A 16,146-nucleotide genomic window follows, 5' to 3' on the forward strand; every position below is an offset into this window, starting at 1 on the left:
CGATGATCAGAAGATTTGATGCCAGAGTGCCTCAGTTCAAGAATGAAACACCCACAGAGTATTATGGTATGGGAATGCGTATCATATGCTGTAGTTGGCAGAATTAAAATATTGCAAGGTACAATCAGTGCAAGGAAGTACATTGTGAGAGAAAGCTATGCAGTCTTCTGACAACCCTTTTCTTGATCCAAATAACTTCACTTTCCAACAAGATACAGCACCATGTCACACAGCAAAGATATGCAAAGAGTGGTTTGATAACCATAATATCCAATTTAATGGAATAGTCTGGAAATAGTCCAGACCTGAATCCAATTGCATATTGGTGGTACAGGTTAAAATGGCTCATGCATGCTTCTCAACAAAGCAATAAATGAGAAATAACAGAATGTATTATTCAGTCATGGTTCCAGGTAATCGCAAAAGAAATGAAGAAATTGATAGACTTCGTGCCTCAAAGATGTCAGGCAGTAATCAAGAGTAAAGGGTATCCAACAAAATGTTGACTGTGATGCTATTACAAGGGCACTCTAAGTTATAGATTTAAGTTACACTGTAACATTATAATTGTTTATGAATTTCCATACTGTTTATTGTATTTCAGTACAGAATAAAGTGAATTTTGAAACAGCAGACACCTTCGTATGTTTTTTCTTGAAAAACTTCCTCCTACTTGCCATAAAACATCTATATTTTTAAAGGTTAAATTCACACTTTTGGCCTCTAGCGTAGTAAGCAAGAGGAAGGATTCCATCAGCATTGAGCTTACTCAATCCATTTAAGGCCTTAAACATTTCGATCAGATCTCCCTGCAGACGCCTTGTCTCTAGATGCTGCAATTTGCAAAACTAAAACCTTTCTGGTAAGAGCACGCTTTGCTCTCCTCGCCAATCTTGTTTCTGTCTTCTCTCTGGTTCCAACAAATGATTATTATTATTATTATTAGCCATATGGTGCAAGGAAGCCTGAGGCTTATGCTGCACCAGCCGAAACAAAATTTCCGAGTTACCCTGAGAGTGAGAGAGAGAGAGAGAGAGCAAAAAAAAGTCAGAAGTAGAAATTAAAAAGGAATCACCAAGAAAGAGAAGAATGATGATATCCAGCTGAGGACCCTGGGTGTGCCAAGCCCATACTCACCAGATGTGAGCCCCTGGGGTAAATGCACAACCTTCCTAAAATGAAGCTTTCAGACTTCTGTGCAGTATTCAATATTTGGCCTAACTATTGCCTTATGCAAAGGGATAATCACTTCCCTGTCTCTGCTGGCAAAATTTCTATATATAATTCACAGAACTCTGCCTACGCTGCTCAGAGAACTTCATATCTGACTGCACAATTGAACCCAGGTTTTTTTTTTATTCTCCACTGCCCTGAGTGTAGTACCACACAACTGGTATGTTTAATTTGTGATTGCAGCTCCCCGTATGAAGTACCTTGCATTTTTCAATATTAAACTTCAAATGCCACTTCTCAGCCCATCTGCCTGACTTGTCTAAATCTTGTTGCAGTATCATACTCTGATTACTGTGATTAATATCCCTACCAACCTTTTTATCATCTGCAGACTTAGACATTTAAGCTTTATATGCCTTCATTAATATCAGTAATAAATATAGAAAACAATGGACCTAACACTGAACCCTATGTAGGGATTCCACTAATAACATTAGTCCAAGAAGAGCAGTGCCTATTGATAACTGCTGTCTTCTCCCACTAAACCATCCCTTTATCCATAGTGGCAACTTTCCCTTAATGCCACACTGCTCCAATTTATATAACAGTAATAAAAGCGTTTCTGAAATCTAGTATTAGTAGTAGCAAATGAAGCAAGAAAGCAAAAAAAACCCTTCCCATCACCTGATCAGCTGTCCATCTCCAATAATTTGTCAAGTTCTGCTTGAATTTATTCAAACTATCCACTTCCACAAAAACAGATTGAATTTTGTTCGTACAGTCAACCACCCATTCCTGCTATATTTCTCTAACCAATGGCTCCATTATTTTCCTTGGAACAGAGGTAAAGCTAAGAGGTATAATTATTCACACCTCCCTTTGTGAATTGAGGATACATTTGCACATCTCCAGTCCCTGAATTCAGAGATGCTCTCATAACCATGGCTAAAGGTTTGCTTACCTCTTACTGTCTTCTTTAATGTAATCAGGTAGATTTCATCCACTATAAGTGCCACTTTCTTCTCAGTTATCACAAAATCATTCAGCTCCCCAACAGAATTCAACTCACTTAATGCATCCCCATTCTTAAAAAAAAAAAATTCCTTGTGTGAAGTGAATGTAGCTGCAAAATACCCATCTATTTTTTCCACAACCTAAGCAGGACCATCAACAATTAATCCATTCATATCTAGTAGCCCACTATGATTCAAGCCCTTCCATCTACTGTTTACATAAGTAAAGAAGTCTTTTTTGCTCTACTTTGCATTCTTTGCTAGAGAATTTTCATAATCTGCCTTGGTTTTCCTGTCCTTCTTTGTTACTTGATTGCAGACTAGTTTATATCTGCTATAAGTATCGCTATCACCTGATAATTTATATACATCCTGTGCATTTTTTTCACTGCCACAGGTCACATCAGTTTGTTTGACATCCATTTATGTCAGGCCACACCTTGAGTACTGTATACAGGTCTGGAGTCCTCATTTTAGGAATGATGTAGAGCTGTTGGAACGAGTACGGAGAAGGGCAACAAGATTAGTGAATGGAACAAAGGGTTGCTCTTACGAAGAAAGGCTTAAGTTTTGCAGATTAGTGTTTGGAGACTAGGCACCTGCGAGGTGATCTGATTGAGGTGTATAAAGCCTTGAATGGTTTGAACAGGCTCAATGCTGATGGGATTCTTCCTCTTGCTCAGAATAATCACCTGAGAGGACATAAATTCAAATTGAGGAAAGACAGTTGTAGGATAGATGTGCGGAAGTTTGCCTTTAGCCAGCAGGTAGTTGATTGGTGAAACAGACTTCCATCTTTTGTTGTGGAAGTTAATAGCCTAAATAAATTTAAGGCTGAGCTGGACAGGTATTTGGAACGAATGGAGGGATGAAACCGTAGAATTTTTTTTTTTTTTGGCTGATGCTGCATAAGCTTGCTTTTTAACATCGTATGCCTCTACTATGCTGTGAATTGTATCTCTTAGTTGGTATAAAAAGCCTATTAGCTTCTACAGTAATATTCCTGAATGCTTCCCATTTAGATATAAATTAGATATATTAGGTAATGTCATCAGTTGTTTCCACTGCATAGAATTTAAAACTGTCAGACTGCTGTAGTCATCTTTACGAAGGCAAAAGCCCTTTCTCTTGACAACATTTACATCTTTAAGTAAATCCCACATCAATGCATTTGTGATTAGTGCCACCTTACTGGGTGGCACTAATCACAATATAATATATTCATCTTTGTGAAAACAAAATCCCTTCCCTTTACCCCCAATAGAAGTTATTTTTTTTTTATTGCAGAATCTTAATGCAAGAAATTGTCACTGCTGTGATAGTTAGATCAAGGATATTTCTTTCTTTTGTATTTCTAATATGCTTGTGTAAGAAACAATCATCCAAGAAATTAACAAAAGTCTTGTTACTTTGTCAGTGACTAACCCACCCACAAGGTCCAGTCAATATCTGGAAAGTTAAAGTCCCCATCATAAGACATTCTGATTTACTGGCTTACTCTGTCTGTGGAATTGTTCATTATACTTATTGCAGTCATTAGGCCTAGTATTTGCTATTTCCACCAGGACCACTAGCAGATCTTGAATTTCCCGACACCTTGCTTTTCAGGTTGTTGCTTGTTCCAGTAGAAGCAGTGCAAGAATCACCTCTACCTTCAGCTACTGTTAATCTATTAGTCTGAGTATCACCGCACACCAACAATCTTCTCACCCACCTGACACTGCCTTGATAGCATCAGCAACTATATTCATCTTTGTGAAAACATCCCTTCCCTTTACCCTCGATATCAGTTATTTTTTTCAAATAAATCCCACATCGATACGCCGTTATCATTGCCACTTAAAGGTTCCTTTACTTAAATTCTTGAAATATGATGAATCACTATTGACAACCAGATCAGGAATATTGCTTTTGCTTTTGTTGCTTCTATAACATGTTGATGTAGAATGAACTCATCCAGTAAATCAAGAAATGTTTTGCTACTGAGTGAGCTGCCAACCCAAGTGTTCCTATAACATCTGGGAAAGTCTTTTAGACAGTTGGTCCACTCTATTTGTCTAAAATTATTCATTGTACTTGCCACAGTCATTTGGTCTATAACAGACTCCAACTCTCACTTTTGTTTTCCCATTCTTTATGTTACAGCAGACTGAATCAGTATTACACTGGCAACCTGTATTTACAGGTTGTACTGTTTTAGTTTCTGTTTTTTAACTAAAAGCATCATAACCCCTCTCTCCATCATTTTTTTCCTATCTATACACATCAAATTCTGCATCACCAATATTCAGAGTGACACTATATTTCTGTTATACCGCTAACATAGCTACCAATTCTCTAGATTTCTGATGGATACTTCAGAAACTCCACCTTTTTAACTCTATTTGGTCTCTCTCTCTCTCTCTCTTCATCATACTAGGTTTGGTATCATTAATTTCTTCATCTTTTTCTTTCAATGTATCCTGCTCATAGTGATTCCACTACATAGCCAGATGTACGAGAGGAGGCTATAATGTTGAGGTGGGCAGGAGTGCTTTGAGAACCCTGATTTAATTCCTTCAAGTGGTGCCTCCATAGCCAGGTGGGAAGGAGCAGCAGTGCGTAGCACACGCTTCTTGATTAGACCAGGGTTCAAGCCCGTCACCACCAAATATGGAGGATGTGGAAAGGTCAGGGAATGACCACCGCATATTCCAGGAGCAATATGGCCTTAGTTGCTAATGCTCCTAAAAAACCAAAATAACAACAAAAAAAAAAAAAAATTCCTTCAAGTAGGGGCACGTTAATGCTACAGCCAAACTCCCCATGGCTGGGAGCCTCACCCGAAAAGAGGCTTCATTTTCAGTTTAAATATTTTCTAAAGTAGTGATAAATAAAAATTTCTATTAATAACAATAAACTAAGAAAACGTGTAATATACTTAAACTTAACTTAAGAATTTTATTCTTATACCTTTTTTATTGTACAATAAATAAGTTAAAAGTTTCTATTAAACTTGGTCTTATTATTACTTTATATTTCAAGTCAAAAAACATAAAACATTTTTGACCTCTTATTTTACATTTTTATCAAGGAATTATTCACAATATAAATATAAAAACCTATGTAGTATTTATATGTATGTGCAATATATATTAAAGGGACCTGTTTCATTCTTAATCCAGCCCTACCTTCGAGGGCAGTGACCATTTTCTTCAAGCATTCTGGTTCATCCAACAAAATGCTAAACATCCGTTTAATCTCATCACTATCTCTTGTGGCATTCTGTCAAGCTAAATCATTTGGGACAAATGATACATCTGGCTATGTATCATGTGTAGTGATTGATGGCTCTGCACTATTAATTTTGATGTCACTTACATTTTCAAGCCTAACCTTGTGGAAAAATTCTTGGTTACGGTCTTGTTTAGACAGGGGGAATTTTATATGCACACATGAGGAGTTATTCAGGGATGGGAATGCCAGAGGTGAGTTAAACTCTGGCAGTGAGCTAGATGATTTTGTAATAACTGAGAGGAAAGTGGAGGAGAAATTGTTGAAGATAAACATAAAAAAGGCACCCAGGTGGATGGGATCTATCCAGTTATATTAAAGGAGGCAGCAAAGGAAGTAAGCAAACCCTTAGCCGTAATTATGAGAGCTTCTTTGGACTCAGGGAGGTACCCATGGGTTGGAGATGTGAAAATGTGACCCCAATTCACAAACGAGGATCAAAGAGCGACACAAGTAATTATGGACCTGTTAGTTTAACCTCTGTTCCAGGGAAATTAATGGAGGTACTGGTTAAAGAAGCACTGCAGGATCATCTAGACAAGATTTCAGTTAGTTATAGCTTGGACACAGCATGGTTTTGTTAAGGGGAAGTCTTGTCTGACCAATTTGATTGGATACTATTATTATTATTATCCGTTTATTAACCACAAGAAACTGTGGGTCATCCCCGGGATGGCAGTGTGCCAGGGGGGTGAGAGATTTACATACTGAGGTGCGAGGAACTACATGCAATGTACAAGAGTACATGCGTGCTCGACCCGAGATATATATGATGTGGTCACAAAGGAATTGGATGCAGGGAATAATTTTGATATCATATATTTGGATCTTAGAAAGGCTTTGGATACTGTTGCACATGGAAGACTGCTGAACAAATTGGAGCAGTGTGGCATTGGGGGCAAATTGCTGCTATGGATAAAGGGATGGTTGAGTGGGAGAAGACAGAGAGTGGTAATCAATGGACACTGCTCATTGTGGACTAAAGTTATTAGTGGAGTCCCTAAGGGTTCAGTGTTGGGTCTATTGTTGTTCTCTGTATTTATAAATGATATTGGTGATGGTATATCAAGCTTAATATCCAAGTTTGCAGATGATACAAAGGTTGGCAGGGTTGTTAAGGACGCTACTGAAGCTATGCTGCTGCAACAGGATCTGGAAAGGTTGAGAAGATGGGCTGAGAGTAGCAAATGAAGTTTAACATTGACAAATGTAAAGTACTATATATGGTAAACTGTAACTCCCGAGTAATGTATCAACTCTGTGGTACTACACTGACAGTAGTGGTAGAGAACGAAAAGGACCTGTGGGTAATTGTGCAGGCAAATATGAAGTTTTCTGAGCAGTGCAGACGGTCTGCAAGAGTAGCGCATGGTGTCTTGTCAGTGATATACAGGAATTTTTCTAGCAGGGATAAGGAGGTGATTATTCCCTTGTATAAGGCAATGGTCAGGCCACACCTTGAGTACTGTCTGGAGGCCTCATTTCAAGCAGGATGTAGAGCTGCTGGAATGAGTACAGAGAAGGGCAACAAGATTAGTGAATGGAACAAAGGGTTGCTCTTACGAAGAAAGCTTAAGTTTTGCAAATTACAGTGTCTGGAGACTAGGCACCTGCGAGGTGATCTGATTGATGTGTATAAAGCCTTGAATGGTGTGAGCATGCTCAATGCTGATGGGATTCTTCCTCTTGCTCAGAATAATCACCTGAGAGGGCATAAATTCAAGTTGAGGAAAGACAGATGTAGGATAGATGTGCGGAAGTTTGCCTTTAGCCAGCGGATAGTTGGTTGGTGGAACAGACTACCATCCTTTGTTGTGGAAGTTGATAGCCTAAATAAATTTAAAGCTGAGCTGGACAGGTATTTTGAACGAACAGCGGGGTGAAATGGGAATGTTTTTTTTTTTGGCTGATGCTGCTTAAGCTTGCTTTCTTGCATCATATGCCTCTACTAATGCTAATATGCTTTTTTATACAGCAGCATAATTATTTGCCCTTTGGTGAGGCTTGCTGAATGAAAATTGCAAATTTTCAATTGAGCAATTTGGTTGGATGAAAATGCATTTTGTGCAAGTATGCATCAAGTGCATTGAACATGCTATCTTGCACTTATCGATGCTAATGCTCTCTCTCTCTTAGTGCCACAAATTCAGCTTGAAGAAAACCCATTTGATGCATATCAACGGCAGCAAACACATAACTAGTATGTATCAGTGTTATTGCTTTTTTGCTGGTGGCACTAATGAATATACTAGATTTATGTGGGATGCAAATCTTTAATTTGTTTGAACTTCTATTATCCACTGGGGATAGCATTTTGTAGCCAAACAGTGCACCATGCCTGGGCCAGAAATGTGCAGATGTAATTGAGGAATATTTGGAGGATTTATTTACCCTTCTTGGTTGGTAATTTCTCTAATTTCAATCCCAGTTGATGAATGAAGGGACAAAATCAGATCTGCTGCCATCCACATCCATACACTACTATTATTGGACATTCTGTGGGCAGTATGTTTGGTTATATATATAGCAGATCCTTTGCTTTGATTATCTGAGAGATGCATTTGCTGCAGGAAATGCATCTGCATGTATTGGCAAATGATGCAGGGAAGGAAGCTTATATAGTATCAGCTGGAAAATAATAATAAAAAAAAAAACTTTCCACACATCTCTTGTCCTCCCCCAATAACTTTTCTAGTTCTTCCTTGAATTTACTTAAATACCCACTTTCACAATACCAAATGAAAGTTTGTTCCAACAGTTGACTGTCTGCTGGCTGAAAGCATATTTGCACATCTATTCTGCAACTATTCTTCCTCAGGTTAATTCTTTAATTTCTCATTTCAATTCTTCTGTTCCTCGATTTAATTCTTCCTCAGTTTAAGAGGCATATGTCTGCCATTTGATGAAGGGGATATTCTACTCAGTAGTTTTATTTAAAATGACTATTTCTGATATTGAAGTTTGCAGCTTACAGTTGAAATTCACACATTGCCACTTTGATAAAGCAGATTGAATTGCTATAAATGAACTCATTTGTAGCAATTAACTCATTAGTTATCTTTCTAGACTTTCATTTTATTACCAAGTTGTTGTTATTTGATTTTTAGTAGCATTAGCAACTAAGACCATATTGCTCCGGGAATATGCGGCGGTTATTCCCTGACCTTTCCACATCCTTCGTATTTGGTGGTGATGGGCTCGAACCCCGGTCTAATCAAGAAGTGTGTGCTACACACTGCTGCTCCTTCCCACCTGGCTACGGAGGCGCCGTTATTACCAAGTGTTCTATCCAAATGTTTCCTATTTCAGCTACTCATTGGAAATATGTCTAAAAGCTCCTGTGTTATACTGTATTTTCTCTCAGTCAGCTTCCTTAGCAGGTCTGTTGTGTCATGTACCAGCAAGTGCTACAAGGCAGATGATTACCTTTTCCATTAGTAGATCAAAGCTGGAAGGTTTGAGGAGAATTCCATAGTTCTCTGTTTTATTATACTGATCACATCAAATTTATGAAAAAAAAAAAAGGATGACCTGGATTTAGTTTTAGATTGTAGAGCTATCAGAGATAGTTTATCTTGGATTCAGAGAAGGACCCTATAGATTGGAGATTTACAAATGTCTCCCTTATTCACAAAGGGGGTTCAGAGGGTAAAGTGAGTCATTACAGACTTGTAAGTGTGACTTCTGTTATAAGGAAAATAATAGAGCCTGTAGCTAGAGAAGTAATGCAGAATCATCTTGCTAGGAATGCAGTTATGCACGTATATAGCATCGATTTGTAAAGGGGAGATTGTCTCACCAATCTGATTAGCTACTACGATGCAATAGCAAATGAATTGGATGCAAAAAATAATTTTGAACATCATATACTTAAATTTCAGTAAATAAAATATAAATTCTCACGGAATAATATATTATGAGTTTAAAATACACTATAAAATATCAGTGTAAACACATCATAGTGAACTCATAATAAAAAACTACATAAGTAGTGTAAAGGCATCAATTTGATTGTATCTCATATTGTGACTACATTCACAACGAGTTACCAGGTATTGCACTACTTCGAATAAGTAAAAGAGTTCTTTACTTATGTAAACTCTAGAAGGAAAGGGATGAATCAGATTGGACCACTTAACATAGATGGGTTGACTATTGATGATCATGCTCAGGTAGCTGATAAACTGAATGAGTATTTTTGCATCTACCTTCACACATGAGGAGTGATTCAATGAGGGAAGTGCCAGAAGTTTATCAAACTCTAACAGGGAGCTAAATGATTTTGTAATAACTGAGGGCAAAGTGGAGGAGAAATTGTTGAAGTTAAACATTAAAAGGCACCTGGGGTGGATGGGATCTATCCAGTTATATTAAAGGAAGCAGCAAAGGAAGTAAGCAAACCCTTAGCCATAATTATGAGAGCTTCCTTGGCCTCAGGGGAGGTCCTCATGGACTGGAAGTGTGCAAATGTATCACCTATTTAGTATTAGTAATGGCTGCATGGTGCAAGAAAGCCTATGGCTTATGCTGCACCAGCAAAAAAAAAAAAAAAAAACCCGAATAAAACAATGATAAATAAAAAATAAAATAAATAATAATAATTAATAAAAGAAAAGAAAATTAAACCTATCATCCTATGCACTTCCCTGATCTGAAGGTACTATCCAGATGAACTTTGAATTTCCCCAAACTGTCAGCCTCTACCACCCATGTAGGCACCTTATTCCAGTAATTTATAACTCACTGGCTAAAATAAAACTTCCTGCAGTCCAATCTAAACATTTCCCCCCCCATACCTTGAATTAATGACCCCTAGTTCTAGCATCATTTATAATCTTGAAAATTTCATCCTCATTCATTTTACTGATGCCTCTCAGAGCCTTAAACACCTCAATCAAATCTCCTCTAAGGTGTCTAGTTTCCAAACTCTGCAACCCACATATTTGAAGTATTTTTTTCATAAGGATGCCCTTTTGCCGATCTCACCAGGCGAGTTATTATTATTATTATTTATTTATTATCATTAGCCACATGGTGCAAGGAAGCCTGAGGCTTTTGTTGCACCAGCCAAAAAAAAAAAAAAAAAAATTCTGAGTTACCCTGAGAGAGAGAGTGTTACCCGTCTTTGCACCCTTTCAAGAAGCTCGATGTCTTTCTTTAGGTGCAGTCTCCATACTTGAACACAGTATTCCAAGTGTGGTCTAACAAAAGCCTTATATAATGGGATTATCACGTCCCTATCTCTACTTGCAAAAGTTCTAATGATAATCGATAGGACACCATTGGCCTTCCTTGCAACCTGTTTACGATGCTCAGAGAATTTCATGTCTGACCGTATCGTAACACCCAAGTCCCTTTCCTCCAGTACTGGGTTTAGTTGAACTCCACCAAGTGAATAAGTAATTTTAATTATTTTAAGTAATTCACAATGCCCTGGCAGCCCGTCTGCACTGCTCAGTGAACTTCATATTTGACTGCACAATACCGCCAGCCCCTTTTCACTTTCCACTTGCCTGAGTGTAGTACCACACACTTGGTACGTTTCTCTTGGGTTATTGCTACCCATAACAGTTTAACATTGACAAATACAATACTTTGCATTTGTCAATGTTAAACTTCAGTTTCCACTTCTCAGCCCATTTGCCCACCTTATCTAGATCCAGTTGGAGTAGCATACCGTCTTTACTGTCGTTAACAACCCAGCCAACCTTTGTATCATCTGCAAAGTTGGACTTGAAACCTGATATACCTTCGTCAATATCATTGATAAATATACAAAACAACAATGGGCCCAACACCAAACCCTGGAGAACTCCACTAATAACATTTGACCACAAAGAGCAGTGTCCATTGATTACCACTCTGTCCTCTTCCACTCAACCATCCCTTTATCCATTGTAGCAACTTACCCTTAATGCCATACCTCTCCAATTTGTACAGAAGTCTTCCACATGCAACAGTATCAAAAGATTTCCTGAAATCCGAGTACAGTATATGATATCAAAATTATTTTTGGCATTCAGTTCCTTTGTGCCCACATCACAGTAACCAATCAAATTTGTTAGACAAGACTTCCCTTTAACAAACCTATGCTGTGTCTTAACTATTACTGCAGTCTTGTCTAGATGATCCTGCAATGCTTCTTTAACCAGCGATTCCATTATTTTCTCTGAAACACAAGTTAAACTAGCAGGTCTATAGTTAGTTGTCTAACTATGTTATTCTTAGTGGGCACCACCACCCATGGTGAGTGGGTGGTGCCCACTGAGAATAAGAATGAGAGAATATCTTTAATATTTGGCAATTATATAGAGTACTTTGGTCCTACAGGGGAACATTACTGCAAGTGCTTGTTGACACCAAACTCATGATTGGACAGTCTATTGATAATCAAACTTTATGAAAGTTTAATAGCTTTTAAATTTGTTTTTGTGATTAATTTCTATTTATAAATGATCAATTAATTGTTTCCCACATAATGAAGAAGCACAAATTGAAAAAGTGCAAGAGGTGATAATTGCAGGATTGCCCCCTGCTAGTTATGAACATTATGCATACAGACATCACAACCTAAGGTATACAATGTAATGTTGTGCTATATGTGATAATAATGTTCAGTTATCATGATTGAACAATCTTTGAATATCTATATATATAATTCTGTAAGCCATTTTCCAGTTATAAAAATGTGATCACTCATTTTGAAGCTTACATTGTCAGAATGTCTGGGAAAAATAAAACTTTTATGATGAAATGCACCATAACCCCTAAAAGAGATCATAAAATTTGGAGTTTGAATTAGCATGTCATGTTCTATAAAAGTGTTGTATTATAAAAAGAGGGCACTTTGTTATGGTTAGGTCATGAATTGTGCTGCTCTGATATATATTTTATAAAAGTAATTAAATGGTAATATAAGTTACTTTGGCAAAAGAAATAGGTAGATTACATAAAGTTCTCAGCTATATTGTTTGCATATTTTTGAACTGGTAAATATATAGCAGATACATACTAATTTAGGTTGTGGCAATTTACCATTTTCACAGCATAACTGCCACTACGGCTAACTATGCTTGGCACTGTTGTTTGAACTGAGAATCAATATATTCTTAGCCATAATTATGAGAGCTTCCTTGGACTCAGGGGAGGTACCCATAGACTGGAAATGTGCAAATGTGACCCCAATTCACAAAGGAGGATCAAAGGCTGACACAAGTAACTATAGACCTGTGAGCTTAACTTCTGTTCCAGGAAAATTAATGGAGGCACTGGTTAAAGAAGCACTGCAGGATCATTTAGACAAGACTTCAGTTATAGCTCAGACACAGCATGGTTTTGTTAAGGGGAAGTCTTGCCTGACCAACTTGATTGGATACTATGATGCAGTCACAAAAGAACTGGATGCAGGGAATAACTTTGATATTATATACTTGGATCTTAGAAAGGCTTTTGATACTGTTGCACATGGAAGACTGCTACACAAATTGGAGCAGTGTGACATTGGAGGCAAATTGCTGCTATGGATAAAGGGGTGGTTGAGTGGGAGAAGACAGAGAGTGGTAATCAATGGACACTGCTCATCGTGGACTAATGTTATTAGTGGAGTCCCTCAGGGCTCAGTGTTGGGTCCATTATTGTTTTCTGTATTTATAAATGATATTGATGATGGTATATCAAGCTTAATGTCCAAGTTTGCAGATGATACAAAGGTTGGCAGGGTTGTCAAGGACACTACTGACACTACACTGCTGCAACAGGATCTGGAAAGGTTGAGCAGATGGGCTGAGAGGTGGCAAATGAAGTTTAACATTGACAAATGTAAAGTACTACACATGGGAAACAGCAACCCCAGGGCAACGTATCAACTCTGTAGTACTACACTGACAGTGGTAGAGAATGAAAGGGACTTGGGGGTGATTGTGCAGGCAGATATGAAGTTCTCTGAGCAGTGCAGACGGGCTGCAAGAGTAGCTCATGGAGTATTGTCAATGATATACAGGAATTTTTCCAGCAGGGATAAGGAGGTGATTATTCCATTGTATAAGGCAATGGTCAGGCCACACCTAGAGTACTGTATACAGGTCTGGAGGCCTCATTTCAAGAAGGATGTAGAGCTGCTGGAACGAGTACAGAGAAGGGCAACAAGATTAGTGAATGGAACAAAGGGGTGCTCTTACGAGGAAAGGCTTAAGTTTTGCAAATTACAGTGTCTGGAGACTAGGCACCAGCGAGGTGATCTGATAGAGGTGTATAAAGCCTTGAATGGTTTAAGCAGGCTCAATGCTGATGGGATTCTTCCTCTAGCTCAGAAAAATCACCTGAGAGGGCATAAATTCAAATTGAGGAAAGACAGATGTAGGATAGACGTGCGGAAATTTGCCTTTAGCCAGCGGGTGGTTGGTTGGTGGAACAGACTGCCATCCCTTGTGGTGGAGGTTGATAGCCTAAATAAGTTTAAGGCTCAGCCGGACAGGTATTTTGAACGAACAGAGGGGTGAAGTGGAAGTGGGTTTTTTTTTTTTTTTTTTTTTGGCTGATGCTGCATAAGCTTGCTTTCTTGCATCAAATGCCTCTACTAATGCTAATGCTATTTTAAAAGTCTGAGCCCCTGTTTCTACTGTTTTTTTTTTTTTTTTTTTTTTTTTAAGGTTGGTAGAAGCCAGTCTCCAACAGTGGATAAGATTCCTTATGGGAAACATGAGTAAAGGGGCCATTATTTCATTCTTGATTGTTTCTAATCCGAATTACCTTAGCTTTGGTAGCCTTTAACAATAACTTTCAATGGGGAAGGAAGGAAGAAACAGTGGTGGTATCTCTAAAAATTGGTCATAAAATTGAACTACAAAGGATAATTTAATGTGCTTTAGGTTGATCATGCTGTGCCACTGTTTTCTTTGTCTACAATGACATTGTATGATAACAATATACAGTTATCACAGGCACATCCTTGTGTCCATGTTACACTATCAGAGCGCCTTTTACCTTCAAAGGAAACGGTTTCTTATTCACTTTGTTTTCCTGTTACTATCAACAAGTCCCAAGGGCAAACATTTGAAAAGTTGGGAATCTATCTGTCTCAATGCATATTTAGTAACAGTCACATGTGACAGTCTCTATGTCACATTCAGCAGAGCCCATTCTATGGCTAATGTCAAAATTAAAATAGACCATACTACTGGACAGGGACGGTTTCATATGGAAGCCATTATATGAAAAATATTGTATACAAATGAAGTTTTGCAATAAAATAATAAAATAACACATTTGGAATAAAAGAAAAAAAATTAGAATAAAATAAAATTGCAGCTTTAGCTGGTTTTTTATATTTAATTTTCAAATTAAATGCTTCAATACCATGTATAAATTGCTGTTAAAATACCAGTTATACTTGAGAGGTGTTAACTAGTATCTGCAACCAAGCATTTCTATTTACATTGGCATTCCTAATTAAACTGGCAAACAAAAAACAATTTTTCATACCCTTTCATACCAGATTTGCAGACTAAAATTAAAATCTCGCCACTTTTTAAACTTCGCCCTGTACTTGTCAAGTCAGTCTGTAGATATACTCTTAATGTCATTAATGCAACGTGTACAACAATATCACCTTTTGTATCCTTAAGAGATGATACCTGGTCTACAATGTCATCAACTTTTGTCCGTGGCAGCCATTCCTGTTCCACCTATCCTTTTTGCACAATATATTTCCCATTTCCCGGACAATAGAGTCATCAAAAACAACTAGCTCCTCTGGAACCAGCACATTCTGCTTTGGGGATTGCCACTTTGCTGCCTGATGGTCAAGTGCAAACTCTAGTGTCGATGTGGACAGCTGAGAACTTGATGGACCCCCAATTTAATTCATTTGAGGGCATCCAACCTGTTCTTCATGCTGTCATAAAGGCCCATAATGCCGAATTGCAACTGATAACACACTCCTTGCATTGAGCGTGTGCAGGCATGCAAAGGCCTCCTCCTTGGCAATATCTTCCATTTATGAAAGATCTGCAAACATCAAACAAGCCGTACATCTCATAGGGCTGTGATTTGGACAGCTAACCCTATAAGTTCTTTTCAGAGCCTCTTCACTCCCACTAGGTTGAGCCATTTGCTTTGCAGCTCTGGTCTGAGGGCATGATTTTCCTTAAAATTCAAGTGATTAAACTTACTTCACTAATATCTGTTATGTAGATATGTTGCCATTTAGGCCAGTATTTCTGCCCTTTCTATGCCCCACTCAAAATGCTATTTCCCAACAAGAATAATTCTCATACGGCTCCCATATCTAGACATAGCATGTGTTTTGAACAGGGGCCCCGGGTGCAATTGCAATTTGGTGCCTGGCTACCAAGTGAAATTTGGCACCCCCTTTCAAATTTTCTTCATATGTGTATATAAGTTTTGTGTTTTCAGGTGCCCTTTGAACATTGGTGCCTGGGTGCATGCACCCCTTGCACCCTTGGGATGGCCTGCCCCTAGATTTGAACATGCTTCCTTGGTCTGCACATAGAGCATTATAGTATTCTTAAATGTGGATCAAATCACCAAAGCAAAATAACATGTTGCTATCATAAAGCTGTGTGAACAAGAGCGGTGAAGTCAATTCATTCAGCAACATAGTGCAGTATTTTGGAACCTTGCAGTTTTGCCTGTATAGTTGTATATAAGGCAGTTTAAATCAATTCCA

The sequence above is a fragment of the Mastigoproctus giganteus genome, chromosome 13 (genome assembly GCF_048544385.1).
Source record: "Mastigoproctus giganteus isolate SK-2022 chromosome 13, ASM4854438v1, whole genome shotgun sequence".
Taxonomy (NCBI): Eukaryota; Metazoa; Arthropoda; class Arachnida; order Uropygi; family Thelyphonidae; genus Mastigoproctus; species Mastigoproctus giganteus.